At 40.5% G+C, this 19,454-nt stretch overlaps 1 pseudogene; it reads right to left on the bottom strand.

Annotated features, from left to right (window-relative positions):
- The window catches only part of LOC132114763 (cGMP-dependent protein kinase 1-like), a 53,323-nt pseudogene extending 38,874 nt beyond the window's left edge, over window positions 1-14,449 (bottom strand).
- Between the last annotated feature and the right edge of the window lie 5,005 nt (window positions 14,450-19,454).

Below are 19,454 nucleotides of genomic sequence, written 5' to 3'. Positions count from 1 at the left end.
AAACTTGAGCAACTTGTCTCCTCAGTCCACAGACGTTTGCAGACTGTTATAAAAAGAAGAGGGGATAAACATGGCCTTGTCCCAAATTTTTTTAGATTTGTTGATGCCATGAAATTTAAAATCAACTTATTTTTCCCTTAAAATTATACTTTTTCTCAATTTAAACGTTTGATATGTCATCTATGTTGTATTCTGAATAAAATATTGAAATTTGAAACTCCCACATCATTGCATTCTGTTTTTATTCACAATTTGTACAGTGTCCCAACTTTTTTGGAATCGAGTTTGTATATACACACACACACACAAACACACACATCATGCTGTCACTAAACACAAGACCTGAACAAAGCTGAAGAAAAGAGTTGGGGAAAGCTTGATCAGAGGCTTAAAATGAAAAGGGGCGAGAGGGAACAGATAGTCTGAAAATTCAGAAAGAGAAGCTGAAAGGAGGGAAATAAAAGAGAATTGACTGAAAGATGAAAATGGCACACAATCAAGGCAGACACTCTCTGTAGAAGAAAAGAAAGATCTGGTAAATGATCTGACTTGATTGGATCCTCCATTCACTCTCAAAGACCATTCGCTTTCTTTCAGACTTTTTTTTAATCTATGTCTTGCTATGACCCTCTATTAAAATTAATAGGTCAAGCTGATGACCGTGTGGCTCAGACTGGACTCAAGGGAGGATATGAAATGAGAGAGATAAGAGGTGTTGAGAGATTCATAAATCAAAGCATGCTATAGGCGATACATCTCAAAAATGAATGTTAATTAATCTGTCTGATAAAGATATCTTCTTTAAGATGGGAGAAATACATAGAAAATATATTTTCTTTACAAAAACCCTTGTATTTAACATGCTCAACATGTTCAACATGTTCATGTAAAAAAATGACAAATAATCTCATTATACCTATACCTTTAATTTTTTGCATATTTTTTCATTTTATTTCTCACAATTGTGACTATATATCCCGAAATGTGATGTCATATTACTATGTGATTCTTACAATTATGACTATGTGTTTCACCGTGTAATTATACAGTATATTTTGCAATCGCAACTTTATTTAATTGTTACTTTATATTTCACAACTATGACTTTGTCTCGGAATGACATTTTCTTTCTCACAATTGCGACTTTGTTTCGCAATTAATAGTGAAATAGTGAAGTGAAATTATTTGTTGTTATTTGTAGTAATTGTGACTTCATAACTCAGAATGTCGTTTTATGTCTCACATTTGCGACTTTGTTTTGTAACTGTATATTCTGCAATTGTAACTTCATTTGTAGTAATAATTGTGACTTTCTATCTCACAATGTCACTTTATATCTTACAATTTCAGCATTGCTTCACACTGTAACTGTATATTTCTCAATTGCAACTTTATTTGTCGTTTCTGAGACTTTATATCTCGTAACGTCACTTTATATGTCACAACTGCGGCATTGTTTTGCAATGTAACTGTATATCACAATTGCGACATTATATCTCACATTACAACTTTTTGTTTCACATTTAAACTTTATATTTCACAATTGTTACTTTATTTGAAGTAATTGCGATTTTATATCTCACCACATCATTTTTATATCTCACATTTACGACTTTGTGTTTCACAATGTACACTAACTGTATACTTCACAATTGCAACTTTATTTGTAGAATTTGCAACTTTTGCAACTTATGCAATGCAATTGTATATTTGCCAATTGCAACATTAGGTAACACTTTCTATGAAGCCTGTATTTATAATACATTATAAGAGATGCCTTGAAACACGCAGCTTTGCTCTATGTGGTGACGTAATTTCAACTGAAACAGGATATAGCCAATAGCATTTTGTTTATAGCTGCTCTGGGCAGAGCCATAGAGCTCGGTAAAGCCGCAGGGTAAATATTACCTGCTAGATTCAATATGAAACTCTTAGTAAAGCAAAATACTGGTCATAATCATTTTGAGGCTGTGTAGTTATATATGCCGACTCACACATATGATCCTCTCTGTGCGATCGGGTCTCTGGACCGGAGCCAAAAGTCCACATCAGACTGTGCGCTGCCATGGTTTGCATGAAACAACGTGAAATCAGACCTCATTTTGCACAAACTGAAAGCTTTTTTACACTGTCTGAATTGTTCCCTATCACCTGCACTGAGCACTATGAGCCATTCACTCTACATGAAATACTACATTGTGAACAAGTGATCGTGAAGTAAATTATTTTGGAACACAATGGCTTATATATATATATATATATATATATATATATATATATATATATATATATATATATATATATATATATATATACATATATATATAAACTTAAGACTAACATATTACTAACACACACAAATAACTTTAATTTTGATTTCATGGGGACTTTAAGGCATTATAATGATAACATAATGTATTATAAAAAACCTTATAATATATAATCTCATGAATAATCATAACAATGGTTTTAATGCATTATAATAATTTCTTATCTGTGTTTATTGCTTTTAAGATTATGATAATTGTAGACAATTTTGATTAGATTAGATTATTATGATTTATAATACACAATGAACACAATGCATCCACATATATCACAATTACGACTTTGTGTTTCACATTGCAACTTTAACTTTATATTATTCATCCCGCAATGTCTCTTTATATTTTACAATTCCAGCATTGTTTCACACTGCAAGTGTATATTTTACAGTTGCAACTCTATTTGTAGTAATTGTGACTTTATATTTCACAGTGTCATTTTATATATCACATTATCTCATATGTATATTTCAAAATTCAACATATTTTACAGCTAGACCACAAAACCAGTCTTAAGTTGCTGGGGTATGTTTTAAGCAATAGCCGAAAAAAACATGGTCAAATTTAATTTAGTCAAAATTATCGATTTTACTTTAATGCAAAAATCATTAGGCTGTTAAGTAAAGATCATGTTCCATGAAGATATTTTGTAAATTTCCTACCGTAAATATATCAAAACTAAATTTTTGTTTAGTAATATGCATTGCTAAGAATTCATTTGGACAACTTCAAAGGTGGTTTTCTCAGTATTTAGTTTTTTTTGCTCCCTCAGATTCCAGATTTACAAATAGTTGTATCTCAGGCAAATATTGTCAGATAAACCATACATCAATGGAAAGCTTATTTATGCATCTTTCTAGCGATGTATGAATCTTAATTCCGATTTCTTAATTTCTTAATACTTAAGACACTTTTGTGGTCCATGGTCACATGTATGTTGCATTTTATTAGTCTACAGCATCAGATAACTTTTTGTGTGTGTCTGGATTGAAATTCTGATATCTCGCAAGTAAAAAAAAAAAAAAAAACTTTAGAATTGTGAGAAAAAAGTTGCAAGTATCTTTTTTTTTCATCCCATTCAAACATCATCCCCGGCTCAATGATGTGCAGCCTCTGGCCAGCCCTGGATGCCTTCAGTTTTCCCTCTGTTAACATACACACACACACACACACACACACACACACACACACACACATATACACACACACATCATCTACAGCCCTCAAGGTTTGAAGTACACTTGTGATGTTAGTCAAGGTTTCTGACACCAAATACATTTTTATGATTTTTATTTTACATCCCTTTGGCTTTAGGATTAAACAGACTTATTATTTAATTTAATTTAATTACATTTTTTTGCTACTGTATATTTAAGAATTCTCTGTGAACCTGTGAACTCTGTGAATTGACCTCTTTGCTGCTTGTTCTTGATTTTAGCTGGACTAAAGCACTGGCAAAGTCTTTTTTTTAATGCCATGTAAATGCTTTAGTCTAACTGAAATTGTAAAATTTTTGTAAAGTCAGACTGATAAATATAAATAACACGAGGAATTAAAATGTACATGTATATATACAGTATATATAGTGTTTATGTGGCTCAAGTGGTAGAACATTGTGTTAGCAGTGCAAGGTTGTGGGTTCGATTCCCTTAGAACACATGTTAGGTAAAAAATTTTAGCCTGAATGCACTGTAAGTTGCGTTGGATAAAAGCGTCTGATAAATGCATATATTTATTTATTTTAAATTATATATATATATATATATATATATATATATATATACACACACACACACACACACACATATGGAATATTGTTTCAGCAACAGGATAAAAAAATACAAATAAAATAAAAAAAAATAATTGCGATTTTTTTTATCTCACAGTTCAGATTTTTTTGTCTCGTAATCCACAATCGCAAGTCATAAACTCCAAGTGAACTTGCAGTTCTGGGAAGGGAAGATGGAAATTATGAGATATAAAAGTCACAATTATTTTTTACTAAAGAAAAAAGAAAGAAAAACATATATATAAATTTAGAATTCAGAGAAAAAAGTCGGACTTGCAAAGAAAAAGAGAGAACTGTCCTTTGCTCACCCTGGCTGCATTTATTTGATCAAAAACAGTTATATTGTGAAATATTAAAACAATTTAAAATAACTTTTAATTTTTTTTTTAAATTGTCATTAAAAGATTTTTATTCCTCTGATAGCAAAGCAGAATTTTTGCTGTTGTTTGCTGCTCAAGAGACATTTCTTATTACTTTTGATGTTCAAAAGTTGCATCATATTTTGTGGAAATCGTGAGATACATCTTTTCAGGATTCTTTGATGAAAGTTCAAATCAACAGCATTTACTTGAAACAGAAAGAAAAATTATTTGCTGTCACTTTTGATCCATTTAGGATGGATAAATAAATAAATAAATAAATCTTACTGACCCCAATCCTTTGAACTCACAAACGACAGCTTTTGCAGAGAGGCTATTATTGATAGACAGGGAAGCTCAAGTATATCTGAGCTAAAACCAAACCCACAACCTGCAAATGTTATGCAAAATGTTTATTATATTATATTATATTATTGTAACGGATATGCAGGTCATCGATTCATGGGTTCTGAACGAATGAATCACGGTTCGTTGAATCTAAAACAATGCAAACCTAACACTTTGAGATTTTGATTTCAGGCATATATGAAACCTTTTTACACTAAATGCCTGGCCTGGCGCCAGCCTGGCTGGATTTAAATTATTTACGACACAGGATGAGACATTCCAAAGTCACGTGAGCAGCCTCAAAGGAGAAATTAACTCTCCTTTCAACTTACACACACACCCACAAATTTTTTTATCTTACACTCATCATGTAAATCCTTAATAATGTGTATTTTGAATAGGTTTGTGTATTGCATAAAAATGGTAAATCCTGTGATGCGAGGATTATAAGTATGACTTGTAAATAGGAAATGTTTCTCCTCATTTTAACTTTCTCAAATAGAATCATGAGCTCTAACCCAACTCCTTCAGAGTCGTAAAACTTTACGACTGCATCTGGGAGAAACAGGGAAGCCAGCTCTCGCTGGAATTTTTGTAAGGAAAGAGAAAAGCACCTTTTAAAGGTATAGAATATATCTCTTTTTGTGCTTAGATGTCTCCCCATATCAAATTGGAGTATCTGCAATTTTATCATGTGTTAATCAAATTTTAAATGTGTGTAATTCTGCATTTGAATGTAACTTCATGTTTTGATCATTTATATATGTCACTTTTGGTGTCTGTTTAATCGTCATGCTTTGACGAACTCATAAAGCAAATTAATGAAAAATGTATTAATCTGGAATTATGAACGTGCTAGAATATCACTGTTGAAATCTGAAAAACCCTAATTTATTAGAGTGGGTATTTCCACCCCGGAAGGTCCAGCTTTTCTCTTCTCTGTTTGCGCTCTTCTCTTACGCGCTGCTCGTCCCTCTGCGCGGCCTTGAGCCGCGCTCCTATCGCCGTCCCTCTCAGCACAGGGGCTGAGAGGACAGCCATTCTTATGACTCCTTCCGAGGCTTTCGTTTTCGTTGTTTTGTTTATTTTCTTTACTAAGTTTATTCACCTATTCGACTCTCCACACGAGGAAGAAGAACTCTGAAGCATTGCTTTGTTGGACCTTTCAAATATTGCGCGATTCAGCAGCAGCTGGACACAGAGAGGACAAGCCCAGACTGACGCACGCTACACGCCCGCTGCTTTCGCATACACAAAGAGAACCACATGCAAGTATCATTCTCTATGGAGAATTTTAAATGCTGTTTAAGTTGTCTATGATTTAGATTTATATGTTGCCTCTCAAGGGTTAATGTCTGTTGGTTTACATAACTAAGGGCGTGATTGTGATCACGCCTATTCTCTCATTTATCCTCTTTCACTCTCATTCTCTCCCTCTCCCTCATTTGGATTTCGTTATGTCTTGTACAAAGTTTACTGTCTATATTGTCGTACGCGTATTTACTCTGTATAAATCGTAGTTGATGTATTATTAGTTCAATTATTAAATTCCATATACTCCAGATTGTCTGTCTAAGTTGCTCATGTTACGAAGTCAATGAAATGTCGATCTTAGCTACAAAGCTTATTTGTAACTTTTAAGTAATATAAATTTTATAAGGACAGGAGAATGGTTTCATGGCCATAAAACTATTCGTCCTGGAATTATAAGAAGTGATAGCGTTACTAAGAATTAATAAAACAAATCTTACGGCCGTTTGCTGGACGAACCACGTTTGATTTACATTAATTTCTAGTAAAATATATCACAATAATTGATATGAAGAATAGAATATTGAAATATTAATGAGTAAATTACAGTGCCTTGTGATGAGTTATTAATATATACAATTGACCTATTTTTCATCTTCAATAATTTTAATGCAACTGTAATATGATATATATATTAATCATATTCCTGATTAATTACCCAAATTCCCTATATATCATTTGAGTTAATTATTATGTACAACCCAGTGCAGCTACATTATATTATATTATATTATATTATATTATATTATATTATATTATATTATATTATATTATATTATATTATATTATATTATATTATATTATATTATATTATATTATATTAGATTAGATTAAGGGATTAAGGGGATTTAACTCCACTTATAGTCAGATCGGGCCATGATTATTGTGATTTTGTCACGCTGTCTAGTCTCTGTTTCCCTGGGTGTCCACTAGTGTGCTCACTTCCCCTTAGGCACTTCACCGTAGGCACTAGAATTCCTCTAGTCTTGTCCTGTCATCACAGTAATTGCACTCCTGTTAATTGCACCAGGTACAGTCACTTTATTGTCATTAGCCTCCCTATATATACCAGTCTTTTCATGTTGTTTTTATGGAGTCCTTACCCTTAGTGTATCCAGCCTTCTCGTCCCCCGAGATTCTTCCTTGCCTTCTCATCCTCCAAGTTCCCGTTCCGTTCCCTTTCCTGTTCTCTCTTTTGTTTATTTATTTATTTGTTTTGGACTAATTGTTTGGTTTTGACCTTGGCTGTTTTTGACCTCGATTTGGATTACCCTTTAATAAACATACTTGCGATTGGATCTCTCTCTCTCCCTTTGTCTCTCTGGGTGCACGATTGTCACAGAAGGACTCCATCCAACAGATCCAGCGGTATGTCCTTTCATGTCTCCTCCCCAGCCAGTACTGTGGAGCGGGGGGCTAAATACTTTAAGTTTACCACCTTACGCCAAGAGGGCAACGATGTGGGTGCCATGGCATGGGAGGGCATGGGATATAATGATGTGGCCCTTAAGGACTATTTTAATACTGGGCTGGATGACCCGGTTCCTCAGAAGGAACTGGCTCAATTGGACACATTCGGGTTCTGGGAATTTGTGTGCTACTTGCAGCATCGGCTTCCGTGGGATGCCCCAGCCACTCCTGTCTCTTCCGTTGGGATGGCCGCCAGCCCAGCACCACTGCGCAAGAAGTCTGCCAGCCCAGCGTCACAGCACAAGGTGATCATCAGCCCAGCGCCACTGTCCAAGATGGCTGCCGGTCCAGAGTCGATTCAGGTTCCAGTTGACCCTCTAGAGTCGAGTCAGGTTCCCGTTGACCCTCCAGAGTTGAGTCAGGTTCCTGTTGACCCTCCAGAGTCGAGTCAGGTTCCAGTTGACTATCCAGAGTCGAGTCAGGTTCCCGTTGAAGAAGAAGAAGTGAAGTGACATTCAGCCAAGTATGGTGACCCATACTCAGAATTTGTGCTCTGCATTTAACCCATCCGAAATGCACACACACAGAGCAGTGAACACACACACACACACTGTGAGCACACACCTGGAGCAGTGGGCAGCCATTTATGCTGCGGCGCCCGGAGAGCAGTTGGGGGTTCGATGCCTTGCTCAAGGGCACCTAAGTCGTGGTATTGAGGGTGGAGAGAGAACTGTACATGCACTCCCCCCACCCACAATTCCTGCTGGCCCGGGACTCGAACTCACAACCTTCCGATTGGGAGTCCGACTCTCTAACCATTAGGCCACGACTTCCCCCTCAAGAAACCATTAGGACACGACTTGACCCTCCAGAGTTGAGTCAGGTTCCCGTTGACCCTCCAGAGTTGAGTCAGGTTCCTGTTGACCCTCCAGAGTTGAGTCAGGTTCCTGTTGACCCTCCAGAGTTGAGTCAGGTTCCTGTTGACCCTCCAGAGTCGAGTCAGGTTCCTGTTGACCATCCAGAGTTGAGTCACGTTCCTGTTGATCCTCCAGAATCAAGCAAGATTCCTGTTGACCTTCCAGAGTTGAGTCAGGTTCCGGTTGACCCTCCAGAGTCGAGTAAGGTGCTCGTGGACCCTCCAGAGTCGAGTCAGGTGCTCATGGACCCTCCAGAGTCAGGGTTAGTCACCGTTGACCTTCCAGAGTCAGGGTTAGTCACCGTCGACCTTCCAGAGTCAGGGTTAGTCACCGTCGACCTTCCAGAGTCAGGGCTAGTCACCGTTGACCTTCCAGAGTCAGGGCTAGTTCCTGTTGACCCTCCAGAGTCGAGTCAGGTGCTTGTGGACCCCCCAGAGTCGAGTCAGGTGCTCGTGGTCTCTCCAGAGTCAGGGCTAGTCACCGTTGACCTTCCAGAGTCAGGGCTAGTCACCGTTGACCTTCCAGAGTCAGGGTTAGTCACCGTCGACCTTCCAGAGTCAGGGTTAGTCACCGTTGACCTTCCAGAGTCAGGGCTAGTCACCGTTGACCTTCCAGAGTCAGGGCTAGTTCCTGTTGACCCTCCAGAGTCGAGTCAGGTGCTCGTGGACCCTCCAGAGCCGAGTCAGGTGCTCGTGGACTCTCCAGAGTCAGGGCTATTCACCGTTGACCCTCCAGAGTCAGGGCTAGTCACTGTTGACCTTCCAGAGTCAGGGCTAGTCACCGTTGACCTTCCAGAGTCAGGGCTAGTCACCGTTGACCTTCCAGAGTCAGGGCTAGTCACCGTTGACCTTTCAGAGTCAGGGCTAGTCACCGTTGACCTTCCAGAGTCAGGGCTAGTCACCGTTGACCTTCCAGAGTCCGGGCTAGTCACCGTTGACCTTCCAGAGTCCGGGCTAGTCACCGTTGACCTTCAAGGACAGAGTCAAGTCACCGGGGATCTTCATGAACAAAGGCAAGTCACCGTTGATCTTCATGAACAAAGGCAAGACACCATTGATCTTCATGAACAAAGGCAAGTCACCAATAATCTTCATGAGCAGAGTCAAGTCAGCAGTGATCTTCTGGAACCCAGTAGAAACACCATGGGAGTACCAGAGTCTCGTCATTTCTCTGTTGAACTATCGGAGCCTCTCCATGCCTCTGCTGAACTATCAGAGCCGTTCCACGTTTCTGCTGATCTACCAGAGTCTCACCTCGTCTCTGCGGAACTTCCAGAGCCTGGTCACGTCTCAGTCGAACTCTCTGAGCACCCGACTGATCCTGTTGTGGCCACGGAGGCTACCCTTAACTTGTTCATGTTCTTTGTTTCAGACTTGCCCAATCAGACTTGTCCTCCTGTTCATTCGACCACATGGATGTGGTGGTCTTCTGCTCCGCCCTGGGGGGCGTCTTGTTCGGCCGCACGGATGTGGTGGTCCTCTGCTCCGCCCTGGGGGGCGTCTGGTTTGGCCGCACTGATGTGGTGGTCTTCTGCTCCGCCCTGGGGGGCGTCTGGTTCGGACGTTCGGATGTGGTGGTCTTCTGCTCCGCCCTGGGGGGCGTCTGGTTCGGCTGCACAGATGTAGTGGTCTTCTGCTCCGCCCTGGAGGGGCGTCTGCTTCGGCCGCACGGATGTGGTGGTCTTCTGCTCCGCCCTGGTGGGCGTCACGTGATGTCCTTCTTGGACTTGTGTTTATTTGTTTATTTTTTTTGTTCTTCTGTCTGTGTCTTTCTTTCTGTCTCCTCCTATGGACCTGGCCCTCTGTCCCTCCCCCTGATCCTCCGCTGGTGCACCTCCCTCCTGGGTTTCTTGTCTGTGTCTTTCGTTCTGTTTCCCTCTAAGGACCTGGCCCTCCGTCCCTCCCCCTGATCCTCCGCCGGTCCTCCACCCTCCTGGACTCCTTTTTTTGTGTTGCACTCCTTTTGTCTCTGTTTTCCCATTTTACCTGGCCCTCCGTCCCTCCCCCTGATCCTCCGCCGGTCCTCCACCCTCCTGGACTCCTTGTTTTGTGTTGCACTCCTTTTGTCTCTATTTCCCCATTTTACCTGGCCCTCCGTCCCTCCCCCTGGTCCTCCGCCGCTCCACCTCCCTCCTGGTCTCTTTATGTTTTTGGTCTTCCATTGGGTTCCGGTGGAGCATCTGGCAGCTGCTCCGTGGAGGAGGGGGTAATGTCATGCTGTCTAGTCTCTGTTTCCCTGGGTGTCCACTAGTGGGCTCACTTCCCCTTAGGCACTTCACCGTAGGCACTAGAATTTCTCTAGTCTTGTCCTGTCATCACAGTAATTGCACTCCTGTTAATTGCACTAGGTGCAGTCACTTTATTGTCATTAGCCTCCCTATATATACCAGTCTTTTCCTGTTGTTTGTATGGAGTCCTTACCCTTCGTGTATCCAGCCTTCTCGTCCCCCGAGATTCTTCCTTGCCTTCTCGTCCTCCGAGTTCCCGTTCCATTCCCTTTCCTGTTCTCTCTTTTATTTATTTATTTATTTATTTGTTTTGGACTGATTGTTTGGTTTTGACCTTTGCTGTTTTTGACCTCGATTTGGATTACCCTTTAATAAACATACTTGCGATTGGATCTCTCTCTCTCCCTGTGTCTCTCTGGGTGCACGATCATCACAGATTTATATGTAAAGGGAACGTAAAGCGCTGAAGGGCAACTAGAAGCTGAAAGCAAAAGACAAACAGTACCAAAACTTAAGCACTCATCTCACTGCAAACCAGAGAGAGTATTACAGAGCCACAGAAATAAATTATTCACAATAGGCATGGAGGCATAACTGGACCTCGGCTAATAATGCGTGACTTTTGAGCACTGGGTTATAAAGATACCCATGTAAGCACTGGGATCTGTGAATGTTCAGACATACTAGCACATCAACATGCAGTTATAGTCCAAACACAGCTTCTTCCAGTCTGAGAAAGTATTATGAGGCGAGAGTAGCTCTGTCAATCTCACATTTTTGCTCACCTTAAACTATGTAAGCCTGGGTCCCATTATCCTCTTCCTGGACAACACTCACACCCTGTTTGAGCGTTATGGGATAGGCAGAATCCACCAGACTGCGCATCTGATCCCTGATTAGATATCTCATACACTCATTTTTGGCTAAAGCCGATTCTATCAGCCACTGTGACCTGAAAGAAATAAAGACACATCATGAGTTCCACTGGGGAAATGTAGCAGTATATGAAACAAGAGAATGAGTTAAGATTTTAGACAGGTTCTTACTCTTGACTCTTGCTGTAGCTGATTGATGGATTTTGTAAGACCACGGTAACTGGTTCTGTTAGCAGAGCTTTCCTCCTCACTCTCAGCGAAGAAGCATGTTGTTGACCTAAATGCAAATGCAATGAGTGTAAAGATGAATAATACAATGTTTTTATGAGATTTAAAAAGACTGGTTTGTTACCTCTGAACTCTGTGCAGCTTGCTGATTCATAATGCATATAAAAATAAAGTTAGACTTGTTTTGCTGTAGATTATTATGGCTGCACTAATGTGTTCTTCTTTCGTCCTTGACTTCATGTCTGCTGGGATTCTGTAGTTTCTCAACATTTAGAATTGCATTTAATTTAAAACTCAGTTAATATAAATTTCACTTTGCAGTGAGATTGAAATCTGTGTGCAGGTGTGTGTGGACCCATACAGATCAGATGATCAGACAGATGGCCACAATGCCAAAGAATGCTAAGATGATTGCAACTCTTTCTAGTGTAAGAACCATCATTTGCATTATTAAAAATGCATGCATCTTTGAATAGAAATTTTAATTGTGTAATGGTTTGCTCTGTTTTAGTATTGGCGATGAAACCTGAATGAAGATCCGAGTCAATTATTTGCTCGAACAAATCATGAAGGATTATTATAAGTAGGGCAACCAGAACTACACTATTTACAGAGCTCTTCATCCGGATTTAATTTGTTTTGTTGGTATAAACTGATGTGGTTCAGTGATGTTAATTATTATTTTTGACTTGTATAAAATCAGTTATTTTAAATGTTTCCTTTTTTAGCTTACTTTATGTGACGAGTGGGGCGGGGCCGAGGGACATGGGAGCGAGGCCGGTGGAGTGATTGGAGATGAACTACACCTGTTCGACCCACCGGTCTCGAGGCCCATGGAGGAGATGGAAGGATATAAAACTGGAGCGACGACAGTGAAGGACGAGAGAGGACCAGGCCTGGGCTTTTAGTTGTGTTTTGTGTTTATTTTGTTATTAAAATGTTTTTGATTGTCCGCCGGTTCCCGCCTCCTTCTTCCGGATGAATATGAAGGGGAGCGACGACAATGAAGGACGAGAGAGGACCAGGCCTGGGCTTTTAGTTGTGTTTTGGTTTTTATTTGCGAGCACCAGTCGTCCGTGAGGGGCTGGTGCACTGTTTTGTGTTTATTTTGAATAATTAAATGTTATTTGATTGTCCGCCGGTTCCCGCCTCCTTCTTCCGGATGAATATGAAGGTTTATATCATTACAGTGGTGCCGAAGCCCGGGAGAAGGAGGGACGCGCTGCTGAAGATCCCTCGCTGCTGTGGTGAATCCGTGGTGCCATCGAGCTGGCGAGGAGTGTGCCGCCATGGACGCTCGAGGCGGTGGGCTGGAGCGAGTTGCCGGGGACGGGCGAGCTCGCTACTGGCCGCCCACGATGTGGAGAGAGGGCTGCCGTCCGTGAGGGAGCGGAGGAGTCGGCGCCGTTCGCCAGGTGGCCGGAGCCTGCTGCCATCCGCCGGAACGGGGAGGAGGAGGGAACTCCTGCCGGCTGCCCAAAACCGGAGTACCCCCCGGCCTGCGAGGGGCGATGGGGGTATGTGACGAGTGGGGCGGGGCCGAGGGACATGGGAGCGAGGCCGGTGGAGTGATTGGAGATGAACTACACCTGTTCGACCCACCGGTCTCGAGGCCCATGGAGGAGATGGAAGGATATAAAACTGGAGCGACGACAGTGAAGGACGAGAGAGGACCAGGCCTGGGCTTTTAGTTGTGTTTTGGGTTTTATTTGCGCGCACCAGTCGTCCGTGAGGGGCTGGTGCGCTGTTTTTGTGTTTATTTTGTTATTAAAATGTTTTTGATTGTCCGCCGGTTCCCGCCTCCTTCTTCCGGATGAATATGAAGGTTTATATCATTACACTTTAGTTTCAGATGGGAACATCTAAAAACACATCAATATGTTATACATCAACGATACACCAACTATACTGTGTATAGCCTAAATAATATGTGATAGAAATAAATTCTCTTCATTTTAATTCAGATGTAGTTATTTGGGGTTATTGTTGACAATATAATTATTTTGCTTTGTTTATGCTTCTTCCATGTTGGCTTAGTGGAATTTCGCCAGAAAAAAACTCCAATGTCTATTCTTGAAAGGTTAGTTCACCTAAAAATTAGCCCATAAATTACTCACCCTCAAGTCATCCCAGGTGTAAATGACTTTCTTCTTTCATGCGCAAAGTCGATCTCATATGTCATGCTCCCAGAGCTGCTTCCATGTACGACTGTTAGCTCAAGCTACATTAAAGTCTGCAATAAGAAAGTGATATACACCTATGACTTGAGGGTGTGTATTTTATGTGCTAATTTTTGGTTGAACTAACAATGCAATGTATGAACTGCCTGCGCTCTAGATTGAAATGACTGGATTTGATACTATTGTCGATTAACGTTAGCGACAACTACATGCACGTCCTCCAGTGATTTTATCACTGTAAGAGTAAATTAAAGGGGAAGGGGTTGATTACTAGTCAAAATGTATTTCTGACAAGTCAAATGAATTGGTTTTCCTTACCAGCCGCTGAGCGCCGCAGACGGTCGAGCTCCTCCTGCAGGCAGCAGATCAGATCATCTTTAGCGTCCAGCTCCAGCTCCAGCTCGTCGATGAGAGCGTCTCTCTGCCGTAACTCCTCAACCTTCAGCTGAAGAGCGAACTGAAGATCTCGGAGAGTCCCCATGAGGACACAGAGGGGATGGGTGATGGTTTAGGACAGATAACTGGACAGTTCTACAGAATGAAATGAACGGCACACAAAACTGAAGTTGCTCTGAAATTATTTAAAGAGTCTCCAAAACTCATCGGCGCTGCATATTAATCCAAACAGATTAAGCCACGACCAATTACATTTTTAATTTCTTTCCACACTGCACTGACAATAAGCACTGCGGTCAAGCCAGCCGCCAAGTAGAAAAGCACGGTCAATCTAGCCGCCACGTTATTTCTAGGGTTGCGTATAAACTGCGTATTACGGTAATACCATCAGAGAACTGATCTGAATGCAGTGCTCTTCCAGCGAACGCTACTTTTTTTTCCCCCCAACACACAGTCCGTTACTGTCTGATGCTGAATACCAAAATAAAAACCCTCTAATACTCATATTACAAAATAAGAACAATAATATATGCTTACATTCGAAAAGCTATAAAAATAAAAGTTCTAAAATGCACAGACTGGTTCCACATCAGACAGGAAGTACAGTGTCAGCTGCATGCTGCTGCATCTACTTTCAAAAATCTATAAAAATAAAAGTTATAGATTGCACAGGCCACTTTCACCTCAGAATGAGAGTACACCTTACCACAATGTCAGCTGCATCGTTTCAGAACAGTCTGATGTGTAATTACAGAATAAGAGCCCCCCAAATATCATAAATGAGATGCTGCATCTCTACATTCAAAAATCTATAAAAATAAGTTATAGATTGCACAGGCCACTTTCACATCGTTTCAGGACTGTCTGATGTGTAATTACAGAATAAGAGTCCCCCAAATATCATAAATGAGATGCTGCATCTCTACATTCAAAAATCTATAAAAATAAAAGTTATAGATTGCACAGGCCACTTTCACCGCAGATTGAGAGTACATCTTGCCACAATGTCAGCTGCGTCGTGTCAGGACAGTCTGAGTGTAATTACAGAATAAGAGCCCCCCAAATATCATAAATGAGATGCTGCATCTCTACATTCAAAAATCTATAAAAATAAAAGTTATAGATTGCACAGGCCACTTTCATCTCAGATTGAGAGTACACCTTGCCACAATGTCAGCTGTATCGTTTCAGGACTGTCTGATGTGTAATTACAGAATAAGAGCCCCCCAAATATCATAAATGAGATGCTTCATCTCTACATTCAAAAATCTATAAAAATAAAAGTTATAGATTGCACAGACGACTTTCACCTCAGATTGAGAGACACCTTGCCACAATGTCAGCTGCATCGTTTCAGGACAGTCTGATGTGGAATTGCAAAATAAGAGCCTCCCAAATCTCATAAACAAGCTGCTGCATCTCTACTTTCAAAAATCTATAAAAATAAAAGTTATAGATTGCACAGACCACTTTCACCTCAGATTGAGAGTACACCTTGCCACAATGTCAACTGCATCGTTTCAGGACAGTCTGATGTGTAATTACAAAATAAAAGCCTCCCAAATCTCATAAACAAGCTGCTGCATCTCTACTTTCAAAAATGTATATTAAAAAAAGTTATAGATTGCACAGGCCACTTTCACCTCAGATTGAGAGTACACCTTGCCACAATGTCAGCTGCATCGTTTCAGGACAGTCTGATGTGGAATTGCAAAATAAGAGCCTCCCAAATCTCATAAACAAGCTGCTGCATTTCTACTTTCAAAAATCTATAAAAATAAAATTTATAGATTGCACAGACCACTTTCACCTCAGATTGAGAGTACACCTTGCCACAATGTCAGCTGTATCGTTTCAGGACTGTCTGATGTGTAATTACAGAATAAGAGCCCCCCAAATATCATAAATGAGATGCTGCATCTACATTCAAAAATCTATAAAAATAAAAGTTATAGATTGCACAGACGACTTTCACCTCAGATTGAGAGTACACCTTGCCACAATGTCAGCTGCATCGTTTCAGAACAGTCTGATGCGGAATTACAAAATAGGAGCCACCCAAATCTCAAAAATAAGCTGCTGCATCTCTACTTTCAAAAATGTATATTAAAAAAAGTTATTGATTGCACAGGCCACTTTCACCTCATATTAACAGTACACCTTGCCACAATGTCAGCTGCATCGTTTCAGGACAGTCTGATATGGAATTGCAAAATAAGAGCCTCCCAAATCTCATAAACAAGCTGCTGCATCTCTACTTTCAAAAATCTATAAAAATAAAAGTTTTAGATTGCACAGACCACTTTCACCTCAGATTGAGAGTACACCTTGCCACAATGTCAGCTGCATCGTTTCAGGACAGTCTGATTTGGAATTACAAAATAAGAGCCTCCCAAATCTCATAAACAAGCTGCTGCATCTCTACTTCAAAAATCTATAAAAATAAAATTTATAGATTGCACAGACCACTTTCACCTCAGATTGAGAGTACACCTTGCCACAATGTCAACTGCATCGTTTCAGGACAATCTGATGTGTAATTACAAAATAAAAGCCTCCCAAATCTCAAAAATAATCTGCTGCATCTCTACTTTCTAAACTGTATATTAAAAAAAGTTATAGATTGCACCGGCCACTTTCACCTCAGATTGACAGTACATCTTGCCACAATGTCAGCTGCTTCGTTTCAGGACAGTCTGATTTGGAATTACAAAATAAGAGCCTCCCAAATCTCATAAACAAGCTGCTGCATCTCTACATTCAAAAATCTATAAAAATAAAAGTTATAGATTGCACAGACCACTTTCACCTCAGATTGAGAGTACACCTTGCCACAATGTCAGCTGCATCGTTTCAGGACAGTCTGATTTGGAATTACAAAATAAGAGCCTCCCAAATCTCATAAACAAGCTGCTGCATCTCTACATTCAAAAATCTATAAAAATAAAAGTTATAGATTGCACATACCACTTTCACCTCAGATTGAGAGTACACTTTGCCACAATGTCAGCTACATCGTTTCAGGACAGTCTGATGTGGAATTGCAAAATAAGAGCCTCCCAAATCTCATAAACAAGCTGCTGCATCTCTACTTCAAAAATCTATAAAAATAAAAGTTATAGATTGCACAGACCACTTTCACCTCAGATTGAGAGTACACCTTGCCACAATGTCAACTGCATCGTTTCAGGACAGTCTGATGTGTAATTACAAAATAAAAGCCTCCCAAATCTCAAAAATAATCTGCTGCATCTCTACTTTCTAAACTGTATATTAAAAAAAGTTATAGATTGCACTGGCCACTTTCACCTCAGATTGACAGTACATCTTGCAACAATGTCAGCTGCTTCGTTTCAGGAAAGTCTGATTTGGAATATATAAAAATAATTATAAAAGTTATAGATTGCACAGACCACATTCACCTCAGATTTACAGTACACCTTACACACTTTCAGCTGCATTGTTTCAGTACTGTCTGATGTGTAATTACAAAATAAGAGCCTCCCAAATCTCAAAAATAAACTGCTGCATCTCTACTTTCAAAAATGTATATTAAAAAAGTTATAGATTGCGCAGGCCACTTTCACTTCGGATTGAGAGTACACCTTGCCACAGTGTCAGCTGTGTCGTTTCAGGACTGTTTAATGTGGAATTACAAAAAAGAGCCCCCTAACATTTATATACAGGTGCATCTCAAGCAATTAGAATGTGTGAAAGTTTATCTTTTTTAGTAATTCAACTCAAATTGTGAAACTCGGGTATTAAATGAATTCAATGCACACAGAATGATGTAGTTTACATCTTGTCTTCTTTTAATTGTGATGATTTTAATTGTGATGAACAAAAACTGTGAACTGTGACGAGTGGGGCAGGGCCATAGCCATGAGATCGAAGCCGGTGAAGTTAATGAGAATGAGAACACCTGCACCACTTACCGGTCTCGAGTCCCACGGAAGAGCTCCGGACGGATAATTGGAGGAGTACAACATTGAAGGACGAGAGAGGACCAGGCCTGGGTTTTATTTTGTGTTTTGTTTGTGCAAGACAGTCGTTCGTGAGGGCGGTGGGCTGGAGTGAGTTGTCGGGCAGATGGACGAGCTTGCTGCTGGCCGCCTGGGATGTGGAGTGAAGGCTGCTGTCCTTGAGGGAGCGGAGGAGTCGCCGCCATTCGCCTGGTGGCAGGAGCCTGCTGCCATCCGCCATGATTGGGGAGAAGCAGGGAACGGGGGATTCCTGCTAGCTACCAGGAGCCGTCATCGTCCACTGGGCGGCGGAGGAGTGTCGTGCCGTCCAACGAGGGCTATCCAGTGCCGCCACAAGGCACGGTGGAAGAGTTCACCCAGCTTGTGAAGGGCTGAGCTGCGGTGTGTTTGGGAAACAGAACAATTTTTTTTTTTTCCTCTCTCCCCTCTCTCGTTTCTGTCTCTCCTCATCCTTCTGTCTCCTTTTCTCTCGCCTCATATGTCTGTTCTTCCCAATCGGTGGGGGGGGGGGTTGTTTAGGAGACATCAGTCTCGTGAGTACACTTGTGGACTACTGTTGCTCTGTTTTGTTAATTTAATTATTACAGTTTTTTTTTATGTTCCCCGGTTACCGCCTCCTCCTTCCCGACTTACGAATGTTCTTACACCCATCAATTCACTCTGTCAACAAATTATTACACACATTGCCAAAGAAGATGGCTGTTCACATAGTGCTGTATCCAAGCATGTTAACAGAAGGTTGAGGGGAAGGAAAAAAGTGTGGAAGAAAAAATGCACAACCAACCGAGAGAACCGCAGAATTATGACGATTGTTAAGCAAAATAGATTCAGAATCAGAAAGAGCTTTTTTGCCAAGTATGCTTGTGCATACAAGGAATTTGTTTTAGTGACATAAGCTTCCAGCACACAGAGACAAAAAATTGGCAAATAAATAAGTGTATAAACAATTGTGCTATAAATGATAATGAAATAGGATAGAATAAGATGCAGGGATGTACTAGGGTGGAGGGGTGACAAATAAATATAAGGATATTGCACATTTTTATTGCATAAGCATAAGTGGGGAACATTTAACTGTTCATGAGGTAGATTGCGTGGGGGAAGAAA

The sequence above is a fragment of the Carassius carassius genome, chromosome 34 (assembly GCF_963082965.1).
Source record: "Carassius carassius chromosome 34, fCarCar2.1, whole genome shotgun sequence".
In the NCBI taxonomy this organism is placed as follows: Eukaryota; Metazoa; Chordata; class Actinopteri; order Cypriniformes; family Cyprinidae; genus Carassius; species Carassius carassius.
The sequence above is the reverse complement of the archived record's forward strand: the minus strand, read 5'-3'. Positions and strand labels throughout refer to the sequence as shown.